The 26,573-nt window shown below is 36.9% G+C and overlaps 1 non-coding gene and 1 pseudogene across 1 annotated transcript; one reads left to right on the top strand and one right to left on the bottom strand.

The window, feature by feature from the left end:
- Window positions 1–1,769: 1,769 nt before the first annotated feature.
- On the bottom strand, window positions 1,770–1,876 carry LOC112998002 (small nucleolar RNA R71). Its single transcript, XR_003263048.1, has one exon. It is a non-coding gene; the product is annotated as a small nucleolar RNA R71 (small nucleolar RNA).
- A 9,623-nt stretch (window positions 1,877–11,499) lies between these two features.
- Window positions 11,500–12,457, top strand: LOC100807469 (probable F-box protein At4g22030; annotated as a pseudogene).
- The last annotated feature ends 14,116 nt before the right edge of the window (window positions 12,458–26,573 follow it).

Below are 26,573 nucleotides of genomic sequence, written 5' to 3'. Positions count from 1 at the left end.
CTAAGTTGATTTTCGCTTAGTAAATTGAAATAGGGTTGGATTAAGTGGTTGACTGTTAGGGACGAATTCTCCATAACCCAGGATAAGAGAATGGCTTCTGAATCAGAGGAAACAACCCGTTTTTAATATTAGTAGTTTCAAATTCCAGTTTACTTGCTCTGCTCTTTAATCACGAAACAAACAAACCCCCCTCAATCGTTACTGTTACTGCGCAAGTATATTATGAACATTTGGTTTGTCATTGCTCGTTGGGAAATGACCTAGGATCACTTCCTAGTTACTGCATTTTCATGTTTATTTGATTCGGGTACGACTGCGATCAAATTTGGTGCCGTTGCCGGGGAGCAGTGTCCAAAGGTTCATAATAGCTAGCTAGTGTTGTGTGTTTAATCCTTTCGTGTTTTATGTTTAATTGTTAGTATTGTGTTAGTATGTGTGTTAGTGTTGTTTAGTGTCCTGGTATTTTGTTTAGTGTGTGTTCTGTTTCAGTTTTCCCATTAAGCGTTTCCCCTATTTCAGTCTTGGGTGTTTTGCTGTGAATAGTGTTTTGCGACGGACTTAGCGACCACTTTTGCTTGCGACAAAACAGAGTAGTAGTAGAAATCAATTAGAGACGGATTTTAGCGACCATCCATGCTGAATTATTTGAGATTTTTTGTTTTAGTAGCTAGGGTTGTTATTTTTGGCTGAATTTTTTTGTGGTAACTTCTTTTAACCTATATTTTGTGGGAAAAATAGCTAGAGCCTTTAGTTTGGTCAGATTTGAAAGTTCCAAAAAAGTAGCAAATTTTGTGTTTGTCAAAACTTCAAACAGCCATAACTTTTGCTCCGGTTATCAGAATCGCAATTATTATATATGCATTTGGGGTAGAAAAAAATTTCCTATGCCGTGGCAGCCAGCCGTCGGTCCAAAAAAAGCGATTCTATCAAAAGTTTTTTATTTTTCAAGTTTTATTCACTTATTTTTCTTAACCTACCAATTTTAGTTTTCATAGTTAGACTTTGAATTTTTGTCTGAAATTTTTTGTGCTATATTCTCATCATTTTATAAGGTTGCTCATAAAATTTCAAGTCATTTGGATATCATTTGAGGGTAGCTGTAGTTCAAACCTACACCCTTATTTATATGACAAGGCAACTAGTTGTGTGCATGCTGAATGTAGTGTATGACTAGAGGCAATCCATCTGACTTACAACCCTTTGATCCTGAGATAGATAGGACATTTCACAGATTAGTTAGGCATCAATTTATACCTTTTGATCATTCTGAGCATTCCATTACTGGTGAATCTGTGCATTCTGTTATTGGTGATTTTGAACATCCTGATCTTGAGCATTATAATTTTGAGCATTCTGATTCTGAGCATTCTGATTTTGCACATTCTGAGAACATGGCACAACCTCCACCCCGTGAGAGGACTCTAAGGGAAATGGTTGCACCTGATTTCACCTACGAAAGCTTGTGCATCCAATACCCTGATGAGGATGTCCCATATGTTCTTAAAACTGGACTGATTCATTTGCTTCCAAAGTTTCATGGCCTTGCAGGTGAAGACCTGCACAAAAATTTGAAAGAATTTCACATTGTCTGCTCCACCATGAAACCCCCAGATGTCCAGGAGGATCACATATTTCTGAAGGCTTTTCCTCATTCTCTGGAGGGAGTGGCAAAGGACTGGCTGTATTACCTTGCTCCAAGGTCCATCACGAGCTGGGATGACCTTAAGAGAGTATTCTTAGAAAAAATTTTCCCTGCTTCCAGGACCACAGCCATCAAGAAAGATATCTCAGGTATTAGACAACTCAGTGGAGAGAGCCCGTATGAGTACTGGGAGCGATTTAAAAAACTATGTGCCAGTTGCCCTCACCATCAGATTTCGGAGCAGCTTCTTCTCCAATATTTTTATGAAGGACTCAGTAATATGGAGAGAAGTATGATAGATGCTGCCAGTGGTGGAGCCCTTGGAGACATGACTCATGCTGAAGCCAGAAATTTAATTGAGAAGATGGCTTCCAACTCTCAGCAGTTTAGCGCCAGAAATGATGCCATAGTCATTAGAGGAGTGCATGAGGTAGCTACAAACTCAGCTGCATCATCTGAGACTAAGAAGCCTGAAGGCAAACTGGATGCATTGGTTAACTTGGTAACCCAGCTGGCCTTAAATCAGAAATATGTACCTGTTGTAAGGGTTTGTGGCTTGTGCTCCTCTGCTGACCACCATACAGACCTTTGCCCTTCCATGCAGCAACCTGGAGCAATTGAGCAGCCTGAAGCTTATGCTGCAAATATTTACAATAGACCTCCTCAACCTCAACAACAAAATCAACCACAGCAGAACAATTATGACCTCTCCAGCAACAGATACAACCCTGGATGGAGGAATCACCCTAATCTCAGATGGTCTAGCCCTCAGCAACAACAACAGCAGCCTGCTCCTTCCTTCCAAAATGCTGCTGGCCCAAGCAGACCATACATTCCTCCACCAATCCAACAACAGCAATAACCCCAGAAACAGCCAACAGTTGAGGCCCCTCCACAACCTTCCCTCGAAGAACTTGTGAGGCAAATGACTATGCAGAACATGCAGTTTCAGCAAGAGACCAGAGCCTCCATTCAGAGCTTAACCAATCAGATGGGACAATTGGCTACCCAATTGAATCAACAACAGTCCCAGAATTCTGACAAGCTGCCTTCTCAAGCTGTCCAAAATCCCAAAAATGTCAGTGCCATTTCATTGAGGTCGGGAAAGCAGTGTCAAGGACCTCAACCTGTAGCACCTTCCTCATCTGCAAATGAACCTTCTAAACTTCACTCTACTCCAGAAAAAGGTGATGACAAAAATTTACCTAACAATTTCTGTGCAGGTGAATCTTCTTCCACAGGTAATTCTGATTTGCAGAAGCAGCACATTCCCCCTCTTCCATTCCCTCCAAGAGCAGTTTCCAACAAAAAAATGGAAGAGGCAGAGAAAGAGATCTTGGAAACGTTTAGAAAAGTAGAGGTAAACATACCTCTGTTGGATGCAATAAAGCAAATTCCAAGATATGCCAAATTCTTGAAGGAGCTGTGCACTAATAAGCGGAAGCTTAAAGGAAGTGAACGGATTAGCATGGGCAGAAATGTCTCCGCATTGATTGGTAAATCTGTTCCTCAAATTCCTGAAAAATGCAAAGATCCAGGTACATTCAGCATACCTTGTATTATAGGGAATAGTAAGTTTGACAATGCCATGCTAGATTTAGGAGCTTCTGTTAGTGTTATGCCTCTGTCTATTTTTAATTCTCTATCTCTAGGTCCCTTGCAGTCAACTGATGTGGTAATTCATTTAGCTAATAGAAGTGTTGCCTATCCTGTTGGTTTCATAGAAGATGTCTTAGTTAGAGTTGGTGAACTGATTTTCCCTGTTGATTTTTATATCTTGAATATGGAAGATGGATTTTCTCAAGGATCAGTTCCCATCATTCTAGGCAGACCCTTTATGAAAACTGCTAGAACTAAGATAGATGTTTATGCAGGCACACTGTCCATGGAGTTTGGTGATATAACTGTTCATTTTAATATTCTGGATGCTATGAAATACCCATCTGAAGATCTTTCTGTATTTCGTGCTAAAATAATTGACCATGTTGTTGATGAATACATGACTGATCTTTATTCTTATATGCATGCCTCTCACTCTTCATGCATTGAGTCTGAAATTGTACTTGATCATATGTTTGAATTTGATGCTGAGAGTGAATCTGAGAGTGATATTGATTGCATGCCTAGTGTTGGTGTTTTACCTCTTGAGATTGATTTTATAGAGTCAGATAGGACTAACCATGTTTCAGGAAGTACACATACCTCTGACTTTCATTATGAGGTAAAGGCTAAGAAACCATCTCCTTCTACCACTGTCCAGCCGACCATACCAGAATTGAAGCCTCTGCCATCAAATTTAAAATACGCTTACTTGGATGATAGCAAGAGTTTTCCAGTGATTATATCTGCCTCCCTTGCTGATGAGCAAGAGGAGAAGTTGTTGTCAGTTCTCAAGAAGCATAAGAAGGCTATAGGCTGGACCTTGGCGGACATTCCTAGTATTAGCCCATCCACATGTATGCATCGAATAAATTTAGAGGATGGAGCTAAACCAGTAAGATGGCCACAGAGAAGACTCAACCCGGAGATTCTTGATGTAGTGAAGAAGGATATAACCAAGCTTTTGCAAGCTGGAATCATTTATCCTATCTCCAACAGCCAATGGGTGAGTCCCGTCCAGGTAGTCCCGAAGAAGACCAGCCTCACAGTGATAAAAAACGAGAAGGAGGAGCTAATTCCTACTCGGGTGCAGAACAGTTGGAGAGTCTGCATTGACTATAGGAGGCTGAACCAGGTTACCAAAAAGGACCATTTTCCACTGCCATTCATTGACCAGATGCTTGAACGCCTGGCAGGTAAATCCCACTACTGTTTCCTTGATGGTTTTTCTGGTTATATGCATATTACTATTGCTCCTGAGGATCAGGAAAAGACCACATTCACCTGCCCCTTCGGCACTTTTGCCTATAGGAGGATGCCTTTCGGCCTGTGCAATGCCCCTAGTACCTTGCAAAGTGTTAAGATTCAGCCCTTAGGGTGACCCCACTGTTCTACATTGTACTTTTGTCATATCCTTGCCAGGTTATAACATTTCTTTTAGGCCCATCTGCTAGCTTTCTTAATGTTTCTGAAGCATTCTCATCTGCAAAGATTGTATCTTTAAACCAATCACAGAAAGTCTTGTTATGCTTTTTCAACACCCAATTCTTTGACATTTTCGGATTATTCTGTTTGACTAAAGCTTCATGCTTAACTATGTATGGCAAAACTTCATTATTGTTGTTCAAGACATACAAGTAAGCTTGTAACAAATCTTCTACACTTGGAGTGATCACATGAAGTCCTCTTGAACCCTTACCACCCACTCTGTCATTATGCCGAGACTCAAGAAGCCCAACAGGTTTAGCCTTCTCTAAGTATTCTGAACAAAATTCAATGGCTTCTTCTGCAATGTACCTCTCAACAATATATGCTTCTGGACGATATAGATTCTTTGTATACCCTTTTAAGATATTCATGTATCGCTCAACCGGGTACATCCACCATAGATAAACAGGACCACAATATTTGATTTCTCTGACCAGATGCACAATCAAGTGAATCATGATGTCAAAGAAAGCAGGGGGAAATACATGTCCAACTGGCACAGTATAATTACGGCCTCATTTTCCAACTCATCAAACTTGACTGGATCAATGACTTTGCTACATATAGCATGGAAGAAAAAGCACATGCGAGTTATCGCTAACCTGACTTTGTTTGGCAAGATGTCTCGTGTAGCCACGGCTAACAATTGTTGCATGAGCACATGACAATCGTGAGACTTTAACCCTACCAACTTAAGCTCCTTCAACTGCACAAGGCTCTTAATATTTGAAGAGTATCCTTGTGGAACCTTCACCCAACGAAGAAACTGACAAAAACTTATCTTCTCCTTCTTGGACAAAGTATGGCAGGCTGGGGGCAGGTAAATTTTCTTCCCATCAGACCTTGGATGCAACTATGATCGTATGGTTGTGTGTTTCTCTCTCTCGACATCTGGTTAAGTGTGTGTTTCTCTCTCTGTGTGTGGTTGTGTGTGTGTGTGTGTGTGTTTCTCTGTGTGTGTGTGTGTGTGTGTGTGTTTCTGTGTGTGTGGTTGTGTGTGTGTGTTTCTGTGTGTGTGTGTGTGTGTGTGTGTGTGTTTGTTTCTGTGTGTGTGGCTGTGTGTGTGTTTCTCTGTGTGTGTGTGTGTGTGTGTGTGTATGTGTGTTTCTGTGTGTGTTTGTTTCTGTGTGTGTGGCTGTGTGTATGTTTTTGTGTGTGTGTGTGTGTGTGTGTGGCTGTCTGTGTGTGTGTGTGGGTGTGACTGTCTTCCATTGTGTTCCTTATTCTAATGACAGTGCCACGAAGCAAAATAGGGAATGAAAAGAGAGAATACTGAAGGGGAAGGTTAAACCAAAATCTTCCAAAAGGTTAAAAAAGAAGAAAGATAGAAAGAAATATTAAGACATGGTCGGGACTGATGATAGGAATAAAGAGAAAATAACCATTTTTGACATCATGGGGGTGTGTGACAGAAAAAGAAAGAAAAAAGGGAATTATTCAGATGATGTTGATTCCAATAGTGTTGAGAAGGTAGTAGCTATGTGGGAAAGGAGACTTTCGTTGAAACTTCTGCTTGCTGCCTTGAATGGAAAGGATTCTGCAGTAGCTATGTGCAAATTCTGCAGGCTCATGGGTACTACCACTGCTGAGCTGTTGTTGAATCGGTAAAGAAGAACAAGAGTTCAGTTTCTGCTGATAAGTCCCTAACATTGATTTCCATGTTTTATAGGTTTAAGGATACTTGGGTGTGGGGAGCTGCATGTAATGGGATCTTTTCTACCAAAAGTTCAATAAAAAACAAATATATAGATAATACAAGAAAGGGAGAAGGGCAGTGGCAGTCACAACATATATATAGAGAAGGGCAGTAGATAAAATTACAAAAACATTCAACACTAACAATGAACAAGTTCTGAGAGTTAAAATCACAGTAAATACTTCAACACTTTCTCAGTCCAATGAAAGAAAGGTCATGTAGAGAGGCATGAACATATCAGTCCAATGATAGAAAGGTCATGTAGACAGGCATAGTATAAGTTACAAATATACCAGTAATGCATACAACAACAATTTCAAATTAGTTTTCGAATCAAAGATATAAATACCTGAGTTCGAGGCTTCAGCACAATCGACTTTCAAGCAATGACCGCAGCACCAGTTTGAATTTTCAAACAGCAATCACCACAGGATCAACAATGGCTAAAATTGCTCCTAATGGAATCTGAAAATATTATGGCAGCAGAATTTAGTGTTTAGAAAATTAAATAAAATAAGGCAAAATGACATTATAAATAATATATTTGATTCTGTCCTACATCCATTTCCTTCCCTCTATCTAGTTTGGAGTCTTATACTCAAATTACTTGCTGACTTTCTTCTATATTCACTCTTGCATTTGTGGGAGCTTGTGATTATGCTTAGTCATGTTAATTTCTTCTATACTCACTCTTGCTTATGGCTAATATTTATACAGCTAGGGGGCTTCTCTGTGTCTGGAATAACAATAACTTCCAGGTTGATATTAAAATAGCTTAAAGGGGTTTCATCATGTTGGAGGGGGTATGGCTGGTAGAAAGTCAGAGGGTAGTGGTGGCTAATATCTATGCTTCTTGTGAGCTAGAAAGCAAAAGACAGTTATGGCAGAGGCTATATTTAATGAAGAATCAGTCCCAGGTTCAGTGCTGGTGCCTTGTAGGGGACTTCAACTGCATCAGACACCCAGCTGAAAGAGTGGGAAGCACTCTTTGTAATACAGACACTAATCTTATAGCTGAATTTAACGTGGTCAATGTGGACCTTGTCTGTATCCAAGAAACCAAAAGGGAGAATTTTAATAAGAACATTTGTCAGGCCATTTAGGGGGACTCGACTGCTCAGTGGGATTGTGTTCCTTTTGTGCAGGCTGTTGTTGACTAAAATAATAAGCTTTTTTGCTCCCTGACACATTAGTTATAGTTTTTATGTGTTGTGTAGCACTTAGATTACAAGAGTATAAGCAAGAGGCAGAAGAAAGGAAGGGAGAGATATGGAGGAGTTTTTTCTAGCAATGAAACTGGTGTTTTCAGTTGCTGTTGTGGGGATTCTAAGCTAGATTCTTTCTGTGTATGGTAATTTGTGGCATGAGTCTCAAAGGGTGAGGAAGAGGCTACAAATGCAAGGTATAAAAGGGCCTCCACCCTCTTTTCTACATGGGAATCTGCCTGATATGCAAAGAATTCAATCTCAGGCCAAAGCTGCTTCCACTTGCAACTCCAACCATTCTGATCAGTTTCTAGCACATGACTACACTACAACCCTCTTCCCCTATTTTGAACACTGGAGGAAACAATATGGTACCCTTCTCTTACTTTTGATCTATTAATCTTAACCATGTTTTTATAAATGTTTTATGTATGTAAACAAATCTGGTGCTGAGGATGGTTGATAACTACAAAGCTGGTTAAAAAATTCTGCATTTTTTTATTATAGATTTACACCTGTTTGAATAAATTTATTCTTAACAGAAGAAAATAAAGAAATAACTTAAGGACTTATGCTTATATAAGTGTTCTCATCTAATTTCTTTAAAAGTTGAAGTGTATAAGTGTATGCTTGTTTACTCGTCTAAGACGTGTGTATCCTATGATTTTTGCGTCAAGAATTTCAAAAGGCAGAGAAGCTAAACTTTTTAGCTTGTCAATCGACGAGGATCTTTTGCCTCAAATGCTGAACCAAACAGGTTATTAGTTTTTTTTTTATGAAGCCCATGGAAATTCGAATTCACCAATTTTCTTTTCCTTATTCCTTCCCCCTTAAACCCTCCTTATCTCAAAGAAGGGCATATCCATATGACATTTCAGCTCTAAGTATATGCTTCAAAGAACAGGCTTCAGCTCTAAGTGGATCAAATGGATTGAGGGGTGGCTCAATTCTGCATCCATTTCAGTCTTGGTCAATGGCAGAGAAGTACCCTAGACTTTATTCAGTCTCATTGCAGCAGCATCAACTCATTAGATCCATGGGAGTGTATCAAGGCATGGGGTGGGAATGGAACTTTGCTTGGAGAAGAGCCTTGTTTGACAATGAGATCATCTCAACGGCTAACTTTCTCAAAGATATTGCAAAAAATAAAATCCAGCAACACGGTTTAGATACTTGGGAGTGGTCTGCAGATCCAGAGGGACAATATTCAACTCGCAGTGCCTATGATCTGATAGGAGAAGAAGCAAGAGATAGCAGTGAGGAGGAATGTTTTGAGAAGCTTTGGAGGATAAAGGTTCCAACTAGGTTTCTGGTGTTTGCGTGGAGATTATTAAGAGATAGGCTGCCGACAAGACAAAACTTGCAGAGAAGACAGATACAGGTCACAAATTCACTTTGTCCTCTCTGCAGAACCCAACAAGAGGATGCATCCCATCTTTTCTTTCACTGCAGCAAAGTTCCAAAGCTGAACCCAATAAGAGGCTTGGAATAATGATCAGCAGGGGGGTTGGGGGGGTATTGTCCTTAAAAATAAGCTGAAAAACTTCAAAGCTGCTATATTAATGCCAAGAACATCCTCAACATTCAGCAGAAACTAAATGAGGTGGAGAATCTAGCCTCTCATCAAATTTTGTCTGATCAAGAGCTTAAGGACAGAAACTCTCTTCAGCAGGAGTTATGGAATGCTTCAAATGTTTTTGAATCTTTAATGACACAAAAATCTAGGGCCAGATGGTTGAACGAAGGGGACTGCAACACTGGTTACTTCCACAAAATAATAAATTGCATAAATGGCCAGATAGCTCCCAATGTAATCTAGAGAGGAACTACTCTGACCACTACCCTATTATTATGAAATCTAAGAGAATCGACTGGGGTCCAAAGCCTTTCAAGGTTATTGATACTTGGCTCAATAACAAGGAGTACCAGAAAGTGGTGAGGGACTGTTGGGCTGCCAACTAGCTATTTGGGTGGGGTGGATTTGTCTTAAAAAATAAGCTCAAGATCTTAAAAGCTAGACTGAAATTATGGAGTAAAGAAAATGCAGCAGACATGTGTAACAAGATGAAGAAAATTCAGCAGGAGTTGAATGATTTGGAGAATTCTATGCCATCCCAGCCTTCTGTCCAGCAAGTTCAGTTGCTGAAAAAGCTTCAAGCTGAGCTTTGGGAAAAGGCTAACCTTTATGAATCCACCTTCAGACAAAAGTACAGAAGCAGATGGATTAAGGAGGGGGATAGCAACACGAATTATTTCCACAAATTGATTAATCACGGCAGGAGAAGAAATAACTTGATAGGGTTGACAATTGACAACTCTTGGGTGGAAGATCCTAACCTCATTAAGGTTGAAATCCTTCATCATTTTCAGAGAAGATTTCATGAATCCCAGCTGCATAGACCTAACTTGGATGGAGTCTCTTTCAATGTTTTAACCCATACTCAGAGGGATACATTGGTTGAACCTTTTAAAGAAGAGGAGGTGCGATGTGTTGTGTGGAGTTGTGGGAATGACAAAAGCCCGGGGCCAGATGGCTTCAATTTCAGATTTATTAAACATTTTTGGGAGGAATTAAAACCTGAATTTCTTAGGTTTATATCAGAGTTTTATGTTAATGCTTCTTTCCCTAAAGGAAACAATTCTTCCTTTATGTTAATGCATTTATAAAGTTATTACTAAATTTCTGGCTAATAGGATGCGAAAGATCATGCCTCAGATTATTGATGAAAGGCATTCCGCATTTATTAAAGGGAGACAGTTGCTACATGGTTTCTTGGTGGCTAATGAAGTGGTTGAGGAGGCTAGGAGATCTAAGAGACCCTGCATGGTTTACAAAGTGGACTTTGAGAAGGCCTACGATTCTATTTCTTGGCATTTTCTTCTATATATGCTCAGAAGAATGGGATTTCATGAGAGGTGGATTAGGTGGATGAGGGGTTGCCTCACTTCAGCTTCTATGTCTGTCCTTGTGAATGGTAGTCCTACTGCTGAATTCAAACCTCAAAGAGGGTTGAGACAAGGGGATCCTTTGGCTCCTCTTTTATTTGATCTAGTGGATGAAGGATTGACAGGTCTCATGAGGGAAGCAGTGTCAAATCAATGCTTTACAAGCTTTTTGGTGGGGAGCAATAAGGTGCCTGTTGATGTTCTCCAATATGCTGATGATACGATATTTTTCGGAGAAGCATCTATGGAAAATGTCAAAACTGTGAAGGTTATTCTCAGGAGTTTTGAGCTGGTTTCTGGATTGAGAATTAATTTTGCTAAGAGCAAATTTGGAGCTATTGGTCAATTTGAGGAGTGGTGTCTTCATACTGCAAACTATCTTAACTGTGCTTTGCTTCAATTTCCTTTCTGTTATTTAGGAATTCCGATTGCTGTCAATCCCAAAAGAAGGGTGGTGTGGGATCCTATAATTAGGAAATTTGAAGATAGGCTGAATAGGTGGAATAAGAGAAACATATCCATGGCTGGCAGACTCACTCTTATTAAGGTTGTCTTAACAACACTACCTTTGTTTTACTTATCTTTTTTCAGGCCCCTAAAACAGTCATTAATAGGTTATCTTCCATTCAAAGACAATTTTTGTGGGGAGGTAAACTAGAAGAGAAGAAGATTGCATGGGTATCTTATTTGAGAATTTTAAATAATTCTCTACTAACCAAGTGGAAATGGTTCATGTTTCACCAACCACACCAGCTGTGGAATAGGATTTTGATCTCTAAATATAAGGGGTGGAGAGGATTGGATCAGGGGCCTCACAAACAGCATTTCTCAACCTGGTGGGCTGACCTAAAGGCACTTAATCAAGACCATAGTATGACTGCTATCTCTAAACAGTTCTGCTGGAAGATGGGCAGGGGTGAGAAATGCTCCTACTAAACTCCATCAACATGCTAACACTCACGGCTTCAACCATGGCTGGTGTTGCAGGTAGTTATGATGGTGCACCAGTTTTGGCTCTTAAACTATCATCAACACTTTTGTTTTCTGCAGCCACGGGGATGCTACTTTCTACCAACAAAATCCAACCCTCACAACTTGCTGAGGAACAAAGAAACGCGGCAAGACTGTTTAAGCAGCTTCAGACACAGATCCAAACAGAAATCGCCATTGGAAATCCAAGTGAAGGAGATGTGAGGGATGCAATAGAGAAGGTTTTGGCTCTAGACAAGGCTTATCCACTCCCCTTGTTGGGTGGTGCAATGCTCGAAAAGTTTCCAACAAAGTTTGAAGCAGCTAGATGGTAGCCAGAAAGTAGATTATCGAGCAACGACAAAGACAAGATAATGGAGATTAAGAACAACAATAAAAATGGATGGAATGTGGAGTTGGAAGAGGAAATGAGGGAGGTTATTGAAGTGTTGAAGAGAAAAGACATGGAAGACTATGATAGGTTAGGGAATATTGCACTGAAGATAAACAAGGGTTTTGCTGTTTCAGCACCTTTGCTCACAGGAATTGCTGCACTAGGGTCTGTGTTTTCAGGAGATTGATTAGTTCCTGCCCTTGCTGGGGCGTTGGCCACGGTGGTTAATGCTTTTGAGCATGGAGGGCAAGTTGGCATGGTGTTTGAAATGTACAGAACCTGTGGTGGAGTTTTTCAGCTGTTGGAGGAGACAATTGAAGCCGCAATTGAAGAGAAAGACTTGGACAAAAGAGAAAATGGAGAGCTAATTGAAATGAAGATGGCTTTGCAATTGGGAAGAAGTGTGTCACAGCTGAGATAACTTGCCACAAAATCTGCTTCATGTCGTATTGAAGGGAGGGAGATACATGAATTCGCCAGCAAACTCTTCTAAGATCAATATTTGTTTTGTTGTTTAATTCCTTACATACCATTCTTTTAATTTTTACTCTATGCTAGAAATCTACCAAAACATGCACACAAAATTTCGTTGAAAACAAAAATCCAGGCCTCCAAACAACAAAAATTGGATACAAACTTAAACCAACAAAAACTGGATACAGAAAGAACACTGTACTTACCTAGGATGAGCTCCAGACAAGGATAGATAAACCCACCCAGTTGCCTTCATGAGTTCCACAGTCTTAATCTCCTAAAAATGTTCCCAAAGTCAACACCAAATAATTAAGCATAATCATCCCAATCAAACCCAAACCAATAAATAAAAATTTACCTTCAAGTTGTGAAAACCATCACCGGCACGGATGGAAACTTTTCTCGGCGTGTCACTCTCGTCAAGCTTGAAAACCAAAAAAAGCACAATCAACTGCCATAACAAAATGAAACCCCACATTACCATTCTTATTGATACTTTTATATGGTTAGCCAAGTGGACAAAATGACCCAATAATTTGATAAGAACCTTCGGACAATGCCACCACACTAATTAAGAACTTACTAAGAAGAGCAACAAACTAAGGTAGAGCTCATACCTTGTTAACTGGCAGCGTAGAAAGCTTTGAGCTTTGAGCATCCACGACTGTTCCAAGAGCAGTGTAGGGTTTTTTCGACCCACACAGTTCCAACAGCAGTGTAGGGTTTTCTTCGACTTTTCTTCGATAGGAGGTTCTGTGGGTTCCAGCCAGCGGTTTCCGATAGTATCGAAATGAATGTGGGGCAATGTGGGTGTCGACCGAGCGGTTTCTGGCAGATTTCAGGTGGGAGGAGAAAGAGAATCGAGAGTGCATAAGGGTTTTCGAGCGCGCGAGTTGTGAAATTTCAACACGTTTTAACTTATTAACATAACAACATCAACATCGGTTTTTTAAGGATAACCGATGTTAGGATGAATCTGTTAACATCGGTTTTCTAAAAACCGATGTTAACTTCAACAAGGTAACATCAGTTTCTCAAAAAACTGATGTTCAGTTCAACTCCTTAACATCGATTTTGTCAAAACCGATGTTAACACTATGAAGTTAACATCGGTTTTTACAAAACCGATGTTAACATATTCATCTTAACCTCATGTTAACATCGGTTATTTAAATAACCGATGTTAACATTAAGTAGTTAACATCGCTTTTTATAAAACCGATGTTAAGTAACTCCATTTATTTACAAAAATGCCACCACGCTTTTGTTAACATCAGTTTTTGCAATAACTGATGTTAATTGACCGATGTAGAAAGGCTTTTTTTAGTAGTGAAACTTCAAGTTAAATTGATAGCAACAACAATGGAAATACTGGAAATAGTCACTCTTTTTCAGAAATAGAAGGTGGCTTTTCTATTTCTTTTAATCTACTGTGATTATTTTTGGCATATAAATGAAACATGATTAATTAGCTTTGACTTTTGTGACATAGAATGAGCAAATACTAAACAAATATTTCAATCTACTAGATTTTAGTTTAGACAGTGATTCAAGCTTTGAGGATGATGATCTTATTCATATAAATGGTATTGCCTCAACTTCTAATGTCCACCAAGGTAGTAATATCACGTGAACAACTTCACAAATTACATAGACAATTATAATTTTATTTGTTATTAAAAATGTATCAACCTATTTCGACAGTAGCTAATATCAAATTCTTTTTCATATTCATTGTATAGGATATTATGATATTGGTGATCCTATTCATCAATGTAATTATTGCAAAGAGAGGATGCGAAAGCACAAGCACACCACTACTTCCAAATATCACCTTTGTTGTAGCAATGGTAAAGTCCAACTACCATTATTGAAAGAACCTCCTTCTTTGCTTCAACATCTACTATTTGATCAAAATTCTAATGATAGCATAATATTAGACTATATAACAGTATGTTTGCCTTTACTTAAAAGCTGGATCCACACACACAGAAATAAATAAATATATATATATATATACATACATACATATATATATACATACATACATATATATATACATACATACATATATATATATATATATATATATATATATATATATAAACAATAAGATTTCAAGGAGAATCATGTCATAGAATTAGGAGTTTAGTACCAATGCCAAAACAATCCCCAAAATTTTCACAACTTTACATCTATGACACTAAAAATGAAGTGAAAATAGGATTGAATCAACGAGGTAAAAATTATGTACTTATCGAGCTTTAAAATTTTATATACATTTCAAAGTTTGTCTTAATTTTAATGTTTGCTAAATGTTGTAGCAACCAAACCAACGTTGAACCTGATATTGTAAAAAAACTTTCAAACATGTTGGATAAATACAACATAAATGCTCTATGCTTTAGGCAAGCTCAAGACAAATTGAAAGAAGAACATGCACATAACTTGAAGCTGCAATTTATTTTTGATAGATCAATTGATGGAAAAATTTATAATATTCAAAAGGATTTTGAAATAGTAGCTATGATTGTTGGAGATATTGTGATACCATCCTACCCCCCAAGGGCATTGGATAGAAGACTTCAAGAAGATTGGGCCAGAGATGCAGGAGAAGGTCCTAGGGTTCTCATGAGCCTTAGGGAAAATTTTGGGCCCATGGGCTAAGTATGAGCCCATTTATCTTTGTACATGTTAGATTAGGATTTCATTATTTTTGGGTCTTGTATTTAGGACTCCATAATGTAGGTAGGGTACCTTAGAAAATGTAGGATTTTTCAGCCCTTGTATTTTAGGGCACCATGATTAGTTTTTGTATTAGGGATAGTTTTGTAATTTCACATGCATTAAGTGAATATTTGATGTGTGTGTTGGGAAATAAATTTAATTGAATTGGGAGAAGCCCAATGCAATTAAATTTTAGAGGGGGCAGTGAGCATTTTCTTGTTACACCCCATTGTCACATCATATAGTCACACTTTGTGCATGTCCTTCATGCTTTACATGCCTCATGACACCTAAGCACACTTAGTGGAGAATCTTGGACTAGATCTTGGATTAGTGGGCTGAACCATAGCTAAAATTCACTAATCATAATTAGTGAAATTTTGACTCCACAAATTCAATTTCAAATTCAAGTGTGATTTGAATAGAAATTCAAATTTTCCTCCAATTTTGTGTGACACTTAGGCTATAAATAGAGGGCATGTGTGTGCATTTTTTTCAACTTTGATCATTTGAGAATTACACTTCAAAATTCAGACCTCATTTGAGGCACAAAATTTCATGTAATTCTCAAATGATCAAAGTTCAGACCTCATTTGAGGCACAAAAGTTCGTACCTCTTTATAAAGAAAGAAAAAGAAAATCCTAATCCTCTCTTCTTCATTGTAGCAACACACTAAGAGGAAGAGAGAGAGAGAGAGAGGGAGTTCTTTATTTGCTACCTTTTCTCATAAATGGTTACATCCAAGATGCATAAGATTCACTCCATTCTGGTTATGTATTTTTCCTTTTTTTATCTTCATTTCCTCCATCCTAGCAAATCAAGCAACAACAATTGTTATTGTTCATCCATTATTTTAATTTTATTAGAAAATTTACTACGTTCATCCGGTATTTTAACATGTACCACCACCATTGTTTTCAATCCTATATATCACTAACAAAGTTAACATATTGTATAAACAATAATATCTTAAATTTTCAAAAAACTTATATATTACAATTAAATTAATACAATTTACAATAATTTAAAGCTACATACCAATAAAACACACCACAAATTCTATTTTGCAATTGATTTCAATACTAATTCGATTTATAATAATTTATAATGTTAAATATTGAGTTGTTAGATTTAGCAGTTATTTTATAAAAGTTCACATTCATTTATCCATTATCTATAATCAACAACAAATATAACTAAAATAATGTTATTCAAATATTGTTGATTTATAAAATACCAAAAAAATGATGGTCGCTTATTTACAAATGAAAATGTATTACAAACAACCATTGAGTCATTGTCTAACCAATTTTTTAGACGCACGCACGGGAATACATAACAACCACCATAGGACACCGATCTGTTCACCAGGGAACCATGACTACACACACAAGTTCATGATGCTTCCTTGTTGATGATATGTTGAGACAAGCTCCCAAAGGAACCTTTTCGACATTTTATTTCTCAAATGAGGTATTTTTTCTTGCCAACCCATATTTGTTCCATCACTGTGCAATTAGTAATTTTAGGGTTCATTCATGTATGATGCGATTCATACTAATGATTGAAAGATCATTTTATAATTAGTTTGGGTTACATGGTCAATGTAAGAGCTGTATCTAAATATTTCACATGCATCCATGTATTTACTATACATCATACTCCTCTGCATTTTCAATATTCATTGTTTGGACTCACTGTTAACAAGTGTAATTTTTTCTTCCTGTTAAATTATGTTGGATATGATGATAATGTTTGTCAACAAGTATAATTTTTCTTGCTGTTAAATTATTTGGCATATGATGATAGTTGCTTAAAAATATTATTAATAATAATGAAATAGGACCATGTGTGATGTAGCTCAATGTGGAGCTTGTATGCCTTGGATCTTCTTCATCAATGGAGTCCTTTTCTTCTTGAAGATCAATTGCAGCGGAATGGAGATGGAAGAAAGATGACTGGAGACGCCACTTCAAGGAGAAGATGAGTCAAGAAAAGCTCACCACCATAGGAAACCATGGATAAGAGCTTGAAGGTAGGAAAAGATAAGTGGAGGGAGAAGGAGAGAACGAGCACAAAATTTTGTGCCTCAAATGAGGTCTGAACTTTGAAGTGTAATTCTCAAATGATCAAAGTTGAAAATACACACACATGGCCTCTATTTATAGCCTAAGTGTCACACAAAATTGGAGAAAAATTTGAATTTCTATTCAAATTTCACTTGAATTTGAAATTGAATTTGTGGAGCCAAATTTTGGAGCCAAAATTTCACTAATTATGATTAGTGATTTTAGCTATGGTTCAGCCTACTAATCCAAGATCAAGTCCAAGATTCTCCACTAAGTGTGCTTAGGTGTCATGAGGCATGTAAAGCATGAAGGACATGCACAAAGTGTGACTATATGATGTGGAAATGGGGTGTAGCAAGCAAATGCTCACCTTCCCCTCTAAAATTTAATTGGATTAGGTTTCTCCCAATTCAATTAAATTTATTTCCCAATACATGCATCAAATATTCACTTAATGCATGTGAAATTACAAAACTACCCCTAATACAAAAACTAGTCTAGGTGCCCTAAAATACAAAGGGTTGAAAATCCTACATTTTTAGCATACCCTACCTACATTATGGAGCCCTAAATAAAAGGCCCAAAAATAATGAAACCTTAATCTAATATGTTCAAAGATAAGTGGGCTCATACTTAGCCCATGGGTCCGAAATCTACCCTAAGGCTCATGAGAACCCTAGGGCCTTCTCTTGCATCTCTGGCCCAATCTTCTTGGAGTCTTCTATCTAATGCCCTTGGGGGGTAGGATTGCATCATTCCCTCCACCTTGAAAAGGATTTGACCTCAAATCCAAAGGTTCTTGAAACTTTTGGCTTCTTTCCTCAACACCTGTAAAAAGAATAAAAACATTTATATTAGTGGTGTTTGGTATGTTGGAGTAAGGTAAGGTCTGAAAATCCATTTCCTGGGCATCTTCCCAAAAGGGAACATGGTTCCTCGCCAACTCAATGAGTGGTGCTACAAGTATAGAAAAATATGGGACAAACCTTGTTTAAAAGTTTGTTAAGTCATGGAAGCCCTAAATTTTCCTTATACTTGGTGGAGTGGGTCACTCGGGAATGACCTTTATTCTCTTAGGGTTCGTGGGAAACCCTTGATCACTATTTAAAAAATTAATGAAAGTATTGCAATAAAACATACCTCTTTCTGTATTTTCATGTTGATTATTCCTACCAAAAAGTACGATAAACCTAAGGTGTCCCATATGAGCTCCTAAGTTTTTATTGAAACTAAAAATAAGAACAAACCTACCTAATGAGTCCCTATGTATATGAATCATGAAGATGTTGGATGCATAGGTGATTTTACAAAATAGGGATTCGGTGCCTCATAATACCTATTTATGGCACCAACAAAGCACAAGGAGTTAAGCTCTTATGAACCAAAACCTCATCCAACAACTCCTTTACTTGAGGAGTAACCTCAAGCTCAAGAGGTATGGCAGTGCTAAGGGATGGTAGAAAGATTATTTAAGAAGGAGTGCTCTTTTGATATCACCTTTTATTGAAAAATGATTTTCCTTCTTAACAATCTTCTTGGAGGAATCTTTTTCCTCTTTTTCCTCCCCCTTGGCCTTTGAAGACAAGGCCTTACTATCCTTCTTTTTCTTTTGTTTTTCAAGTTTTTCTTCCTCATCCCTCTTATCTTCCATAGTTAGTTGATCTTTGGCCACCTGTGAAGGTGTTTGAGGATGCAACACAAATTTAGTGCCAAGATGGGTGAGGGTAATCTCATTAGTTAGGCCATTGTAAATGATCTTCCTATCAAATTGCCATGGCCTTCCTAAAGAAATATGCCCTGCTTCCATGGAAACTATATCACAATTAACTTCATCCTTATATACCTTCACTTGTTGGTTAACTATCATTTCCCCTTACTCATTGAGCCATTGAAGTTTATAAGGTTTTGGGTGGGGAATGATAGTGAGGTTCAACTTGGAAACTAATCTTGTGCTGCAACAATTGCAACAATGAGAGAACAAGTTTAATCTAAAACTTTGCATCTTGTATGCAAGATGTTCTTTCTTTGGGATTGAGAAAGATTACAAGATTGACCTCCAAGGAGCCTTCTAACCATTAGGATGTCACCTTCTTTATGGGGTAGACTTCCTCACTAGACTCTTCACCCCTTACTTCATCTTCACTTCCACTAGAGGAAGGGGAAGAAATAGTCTCCTCTTGACTATTATAAATGTCTTGACCCCTCATAATCATGGTTTTATTTGTGGGGCATTGAGAGACAATGTGACCTCTCCCAAGACATTTGAAGCATTTAATGTTGCTAATCCTTTCGTGGGAACTAGTCTTAGGGGTGGATTTCTTTATGGTCTTACCCTTATCTTCCTTGGGTTTTGAAGGTGCAGCCCCCAAAATTCCTTGGGCTTTGTCCTTCCTTGGATAAGAGTGAAAGCCATAAGATTTTAAAGAAGGTTTTCTTTTAAGTTGTTGCTCCACTCTTATACAAAGTTGGACTAGCTCATCTAGGTCCCTATATGGAAGGAGTTCAACCTTGTCCCCCACTTCCATATTAAGCCCACTAAGGAACCTAGCTATTCTTGTTCTTTCCTCCTCCCTAAGTCCAGCTCTTAAAAGGAGTAGTTCCATTTGTTGTCTATATTCTTCAACACTCATACTCCCTTGTCTAAGCCTTTGGAGCTTGTCCATAAGCTTCGTTCCATAGTAGGAGGGAATGTGCCTCTTCCTAAGGGCACTCTTAAGATCATTTCAATACTCTAAAGGATCCCCATGAATCCTTCATTCCCTAACAAGGGAAGTCCACCAATAAAGGGCATATCCTTGAAAGCTAAAGGTACCCAATGGAACTTTTCTCTCTTCGCTAATATGATGGCAAGCAAAGAGTTGTTCAACCTTCATTTCCCAATCTAAGTAGGCTTCAACATTATCTTTTTCATGGAAATATGGGAGGCTAATATTAACCTCTTGAGGTCTTCTATCCTTTTCATTATTTTTTTTCTTTCTTCCTCTCTTATTTGTTCTCTCTTATCTTGATTTATTTCTACCCTCTCTTTTCCTTTTTCTTTTCTTTCTAGTTTTTCTTTCCATAACTTGAGGGAACTCAATTCATCTAAGATTCTGGATAGAATCCTTATGACTAGTACCCTCACCCCTTAACACTAGATGAATGATGACTCATGTTGGTTCCTAAGTTATGGTTCTTTCTTGTTGGGGGTTTGTAAAAGGTAAAAGCTAGGGTTCAAAATAACTGAAAATAAGTGTGATAAGCAAGAAGAAAGTATTATGTAATTACAAGATAAACTAGGTGTGACTAGTAAAGAAAATAAGTTATGAAAGTAAGCAAGAAATTAAAGTGCAAGAAATGTAAACTAGGCAGATCCTAGGAGTGTATGGATGAACACATTTAAGGTTCCCAACAAAAAACTCACTATCCTAAGGGAAAATTGCCTAAAATTATTACACACAAATGGAAGTTTGGTAACCTATTGGAGGATCCCAACACACTTCCAATGAAAGGCCTTTTTGTTACAAAACTTAAAAGAAATGAAGGTAAGTAAATTGTGTAAATCGTGAAGATTTTGATGATGTCAAGAAGAATTAAGAATTTCCTTGAGAAAGGGGGAGAATGTAAATCATGCAAGCTTTGATAATGTCGAGAAGAAATCACATGTTTGTCATCATCAAAAAGGGGGAGAATGTGAATGTATGTATACATGATTTTGATGATGTCAAAAGAAGAATCAAACAAAGTTGCTTCAAAAGATAAGCATGGCTTCAAGATTAATACAAGATTGCTTCAACAAACAAGGCCCTTCTTCAAGATTAACTCAAGATCAAGCCTTGCATTAAAACAAAGTGTTTTCAAGACATGCAAGGCTCTGGTAATCGATTACCAGGCAGTGTAATCGATTACCAGAAGATAGGGTTGAGAAATAGCTGTTGAAAAATGTTTTGAATTTGAATTTTCAACATGTAATCGATTACCATATGTCTATAATCGATTACCAGTAACGAAACTCCTGAAATTCAAATTCAAAAGTCATGATCCTTCAAATTATAATTGTGTAATCGATTACACAAACATTGTAATCGATTACCAGTGGAGAATTTTCAGAAAATCTGCTAACAGTCACATCTTTTCATTGGATTTATGAATGGCCATCAAAGGCCTATAAATAGGTAACTTGGGCACGAATTTTAACAGAGAGTTTTGCTTGGAAAAAATGTCTTATCCTCTCAAAAGACAATGAGAGAGATTCCAAAAGAACTTCATTGTCAAATGCTCTCTCAAAAGAAATCCTTGACCAAACACTTGCAAAATCTATAAGGATTCTTACATGATCTTCATTGTAATATTCTTCTCTTGAAGAGAGAATTCCTCTTCCATTCTTCTTATTCAATGAGATTGGTTAAGAGACTGTAAATCTCTTGTTGTAAAGCATATGAACACAAGGGATGGGTTGTCCCTGTGTGGTTCAGACTTTGTAAAGGAATTTACAAAGATAGTGGAAATCTCAAGTGGGTTGCTTGAGTACTGGACGTAAGTACGGGAAGTGGTCGAACCAGTATAAAATTGTGTTTGCATTCTCTCTTCCCTTATCTTATTTATTTTGTTGCAATCAATTGTGTCTTGCATGTTTAAAGAACATTGTTAAATTGATTGTTGTTACTTCTTCTGCACTCTAAGCCTATCCCTCTTAAGATTATTGAGGCCACAAGGTCCAACAAATTTTCAATTACAAAATTACAAAATGGTCCTCAATTTTGGTGGTTGTTCTCTCTTTGGTGATTCACTCAATTTGGAGTGCTTCTTAGTCCAATAGCTCTTAAGGTGGTTGGCCCCTTGCTTCTTGACTCAAATTCTTCAAGGGATGGCACCAATCTTCCTTTCCAATTTCCTATATGGCAACTCACAAACAAGGAAACAAAGAGACAAACAATAACCAAAGACCAAAAAAATGAAATGAAAGCTAAACCAATAGAGTTTTAACAAGACAAATTTTCAAGGATTATTCAACAATTAAAGCAATGAAAAGCACATAAAATCAAGCTAGGACTCAAAGAGAAACCTAGAATGACTCTAGAGTAGAGTAGAAAAACTAAAAAAAAAAAAACTCAAGAAACCTCTAGTTTTAGCACTTGTTTTCACACTACTTTTCAATTTAAATTTCATAACTAAGATTGGTATAAAATAGGCACCAATTATAGAACAAATTTCGAGCCAAAACAACAAGCACACTTTCCTTTCACTTTTTTTTTTGCTGGACACTGATTTTCCTGCCAACTTGTGTGATTTTTTGTATTTTTTTCCTTTTATCCAAATCACTTGGTTCTTTTTTATATAATTTTGGTCCAGATGTCTAGAAAATTCAGCAAAACTTTCAGCTCACAATTCGCAGTGACCAATTCTCGGTAATTTTTACAAGTTCATATGTTCAAGTTGCCAGCACCAGCGATTTCAACCTAGAAATCAAGAGTAGTGTTTATGTTGCTTAAGGCTTGGATAGTTACAATTTGTGTTTGCTTATGCTCAATTTCCTTGAATAAAACAATTCAAGAGAGCTTAAGACTTATTTTGATTTACAAATCCAGCCACAACTCAGCACCACAACTCAACTTCTTCATAGGCATCATGTAGGAAACTTAAAAAACAAAAAAAAAAAGTTCAACAACAAGACTACTTTTAGGAATTGATTTAGAACATGTTATAAACTAAATAAAATGCATGAATTAGACTCAAAATTCAAAAGATAGGCTAAGAATGACAAGAATACATGAACAAATGTATCTATAATTAAATAAAAAAAAAATCAAAATTCAACACAAACTTAGAACATAATGTGACAAATATTATGACTAAACATGACTCTAAGACAACATGGATTAAGTGATTTACACTTAGATTTTTGTGCTTTTTTTTCTAATCAATATTTTGGAAGAAAATTTTAGATCTAAAGGTTCAGCACAAGAAGATTATGACTGTAAAATGATAGAACCTAAAATCAAGAGTAGATCTATAAAATTTGAGCAATAGAAATGCAAGAACAAGTGTATATCTAAGATTTAATCGGTTTATTTTTTTTAATATACTCTAAATAGAACCAAACCACAAGACAATGGAGGATATACGTGGATAATAATATGAAGAAAAATGAATTAAAGTGAATTGACCGAACAAAAAGATAGAGGAAGCAAAAGAACATCACCTAGACAAAGATGCTCTTAATACCACATGATGTAGCTCCATGTGGAGCTTGTAGGCCATGGATCTTCTTCATCAATGGAGTCCTTTGCTTATTGAAGATCAATTGCAGTGGAATGGAGTAGAAAGAAAGATGATTGGAGACGCCACTTCAAGGAGAAGATGAGTGAAGAGCAAGCTCACCACCATAGGAAGCCATGGATAAGAGCTTTAAGGTAGGATAAGATGAGTGGAGGGAGAAAGAGAGAAGGAGCACAAAATTTTATGCCTCAATTCAGCCCACTAATCCAAGATCAAGTCCAAGATTCTCCACTAAGCGTACTTAGGTGTCATGAGACATGTAAAGCATGAAGGACATGCACAAAGTGTGATTATATGATGTAACAATGGGGTGTAGCAAGCAAATGCTCACCTCCCCATCTAAAATTTAATTGGATTGACCTTCTCCCAATTCAATTAAATTTATTTCTCAACACATGCATCAAATATTTACTTAATTCATATGAAATTACAAAACTACCCCTAATACAAAAACTAGTCTAGGTGCCCTAAAATACAAGGGCTGAAATATCCTACATTTCTAAGGTACCCTACCTACATTATGGAGCCCTAAATACAAGACCAAAAAATAATGAAACCTTAATCTAATATGTACAAAGATAAGTGGGCTCATACTTAGCCCATGGACCCGAAATCTACCCTAAGGCTCATGAGAACCCTAGGGCTTTCTCTTTCATCTCTGGCTCAATCTTCTTGGAGTCTTCTATCCAATGCCCTTAGGGGGTAGGATTGCATCAATGTGTATGTTCCAATAATGTTCTAGCTAAAATTTAAGGAAGAACTTTCGGATGTGTGGAAGATAAATGACAACTATAGAAATGTTCAAGAGGATAATGTAATAAAGACTAAGACAGAGATCCTGATCCTGCAAAATGGATGGGGTCAGGTTACCATCAACAATGAAGTGAATGAGGATAAAGAGGTGTATTTTAGATATCTAGGCGAATCATTTTTTCTTGTTTGCTTCTTCAAAATAAATGAAGAAAATGCTGCAAATAGAGTACCATTGAAACTCGGAAAATAGGGCTAATGTTCCCAAAAGTAGACATCACTTTAAGGGAAAAACTCCTGCTTTGTTTGTTGTAGTTAAAAAAAACCAGCTGCAATGCCCTCACAACATAAAGCATCCACAAGCCATTTTGTAAGTATACCTTACTTATTGTAATGAAGTGGTTCAGTAAAATTTGACATTAGCTTAATTCATAAAATTATTTGCTCCTTAGATGACAAAATTTAGAGAAGCTTTGACTAAGGATACAGCTACCTGTAGCAAAATTGTAAGCCCACATCCTTAACTTTAATAATGTTATTTATTTTTTCATTCTGATGTTGCAAATCATGCAATTGAATATATTGTACTTACTTTGACAACAACCATCTAAATGTCTTTTTGTTTTATCTATTTTCACATTTTGTAGAACTTCCGCAAAGAGTTTGCTGCATTTATTCATTAGAAGAAAATCAACGAACTACACCTAACAAATTGTTATGGAATGGTGCATAAGTGCAAACTACTCTTTGAAAAAGTGATGACCAAATACACTGAAGATAGGAAGAAGTTGGAAACAGTTTAACAGGCATGCAAGCTTCAAGGAAGGGGATGAAGTTAAATTTGTCTTCGATGTTGAAGAAAAGGAAGATTATGTTCATGTAACAAAAGTTTGAGTACATTTATAATGTTATTTATTTAACTACATCTTTCTGACAACATGCGACTGCATATGCACATGTGTAGGATTAGGAGAAGTGCATATTTTGGATTGTAAAAAACAATGACAGCAAACACTTATTATAATGCTATAATATATTCTAATTAGAACGTTTTTTATCTAACATCTTTCTCACACCATGTTGTGACTGCATATACACATGTGTAGGATTAAAAGAGATAAATATTTTGGTTTGTAAACACCAATGACAACACACACTTATTATAATTGTAAAATATATTATATACCATATGCAACATATGTAAGGTATTTGAATTATATCATGACAATTTTTAAAAGTTTAATTTTATTGAGTTTAATTTCAGACATTTTTTTAGAATATATTATAACAGACAAAATTTAAGGATAATAAATTATTTTCATCTAATATTTTTTTTTCAAAATATATCAAATTTAAATAAAAATCATATACCGGTATTTCCAATAACTATACCTCACACGAATTGACAAACCATTCAGACAATCTATAAGGGTATTTTTGTTTTTTCGAATATCATATAGGAGGTGCAGCAACAAAATATTTACCAAAGCCCATAACTACACCATCTTGGGCCAACTATAAACAAAAATACTTCCTGGAAAAAATATGGTGGGTGCAAGTTGTATTTGGAGAAAATATGGAAAAAATATGGGCTAGCAAAATATTTCCAGTATTTTTTGTTTTTACCTCTCGCTGTAGGATGTATAAAATCATATGGTGAGTACAACAAAACACATCCCTTAACCAAGATATGACTATACAGATTTAGCCTGAAACAAATCTTCAATCCGTATAAACCCTGGGTGTATCAAATCATTTGGTGGTGCAAGTAGAAAATCGATCAAAATAGAAAATCTCTTAACCAACATAAATAATTGTTACCAAAGCCCATGACTGTAAAAATTTGTGCCGAAACAAATTTCCAATCCGTATAAGCTCTGGGTGTATCAAACCGTTTAGTGGTGCAAGTAGAAAATTGACCATTACAGATCGGTCTCATTAACGCATTTAGCCCCCAAATCGTAAATTCTAAACAAGGAAACATTTCAAAAGTCACCAAACTTCTCACACGAACAACAAAGTAACCAAATGTTCCATATTCTCAGAACCAAACCAAACCACGTGTAGAGAGAAGACAAACTGACATACCAATGAACACCATGGCCGATGCTCCAAAAAATGACAAGTTCCTCAAAAAGGCAATGATTGGAGGGTTCACGACATTTGATTTCTTCTATCAGGTATACGTTGTTCCTCATAACATAATCCATTTACTTCTTCACTTTAAATTAGTATGTAAACCATAAATAGAGTATGATCATTTCCATTTTGGTATTGTTCAAATTGAATCAATCAATAGTACAACGAATTTTATTGCATGTCTTAAACATTGATAGTGTAAGAAGCTAAAATTAG

This window comes from Glycine max, chromosome 9, assembly GCF_000004515.6.
Source record: "Glycine max cultivar Williams 82 chromosome 9, Glycine_max_v4.0, whole genome shotgun sequence".
NCBI classification, from domain to species: Eukaryota; Viridiplantae; Streptophyta; class Magnoliopsida; order Fabales; family Fabaceae; genus Glycine; species Glycine max.
This window is presented reverse-complemented; position numbering and strand designations above follow the sequence as displayed.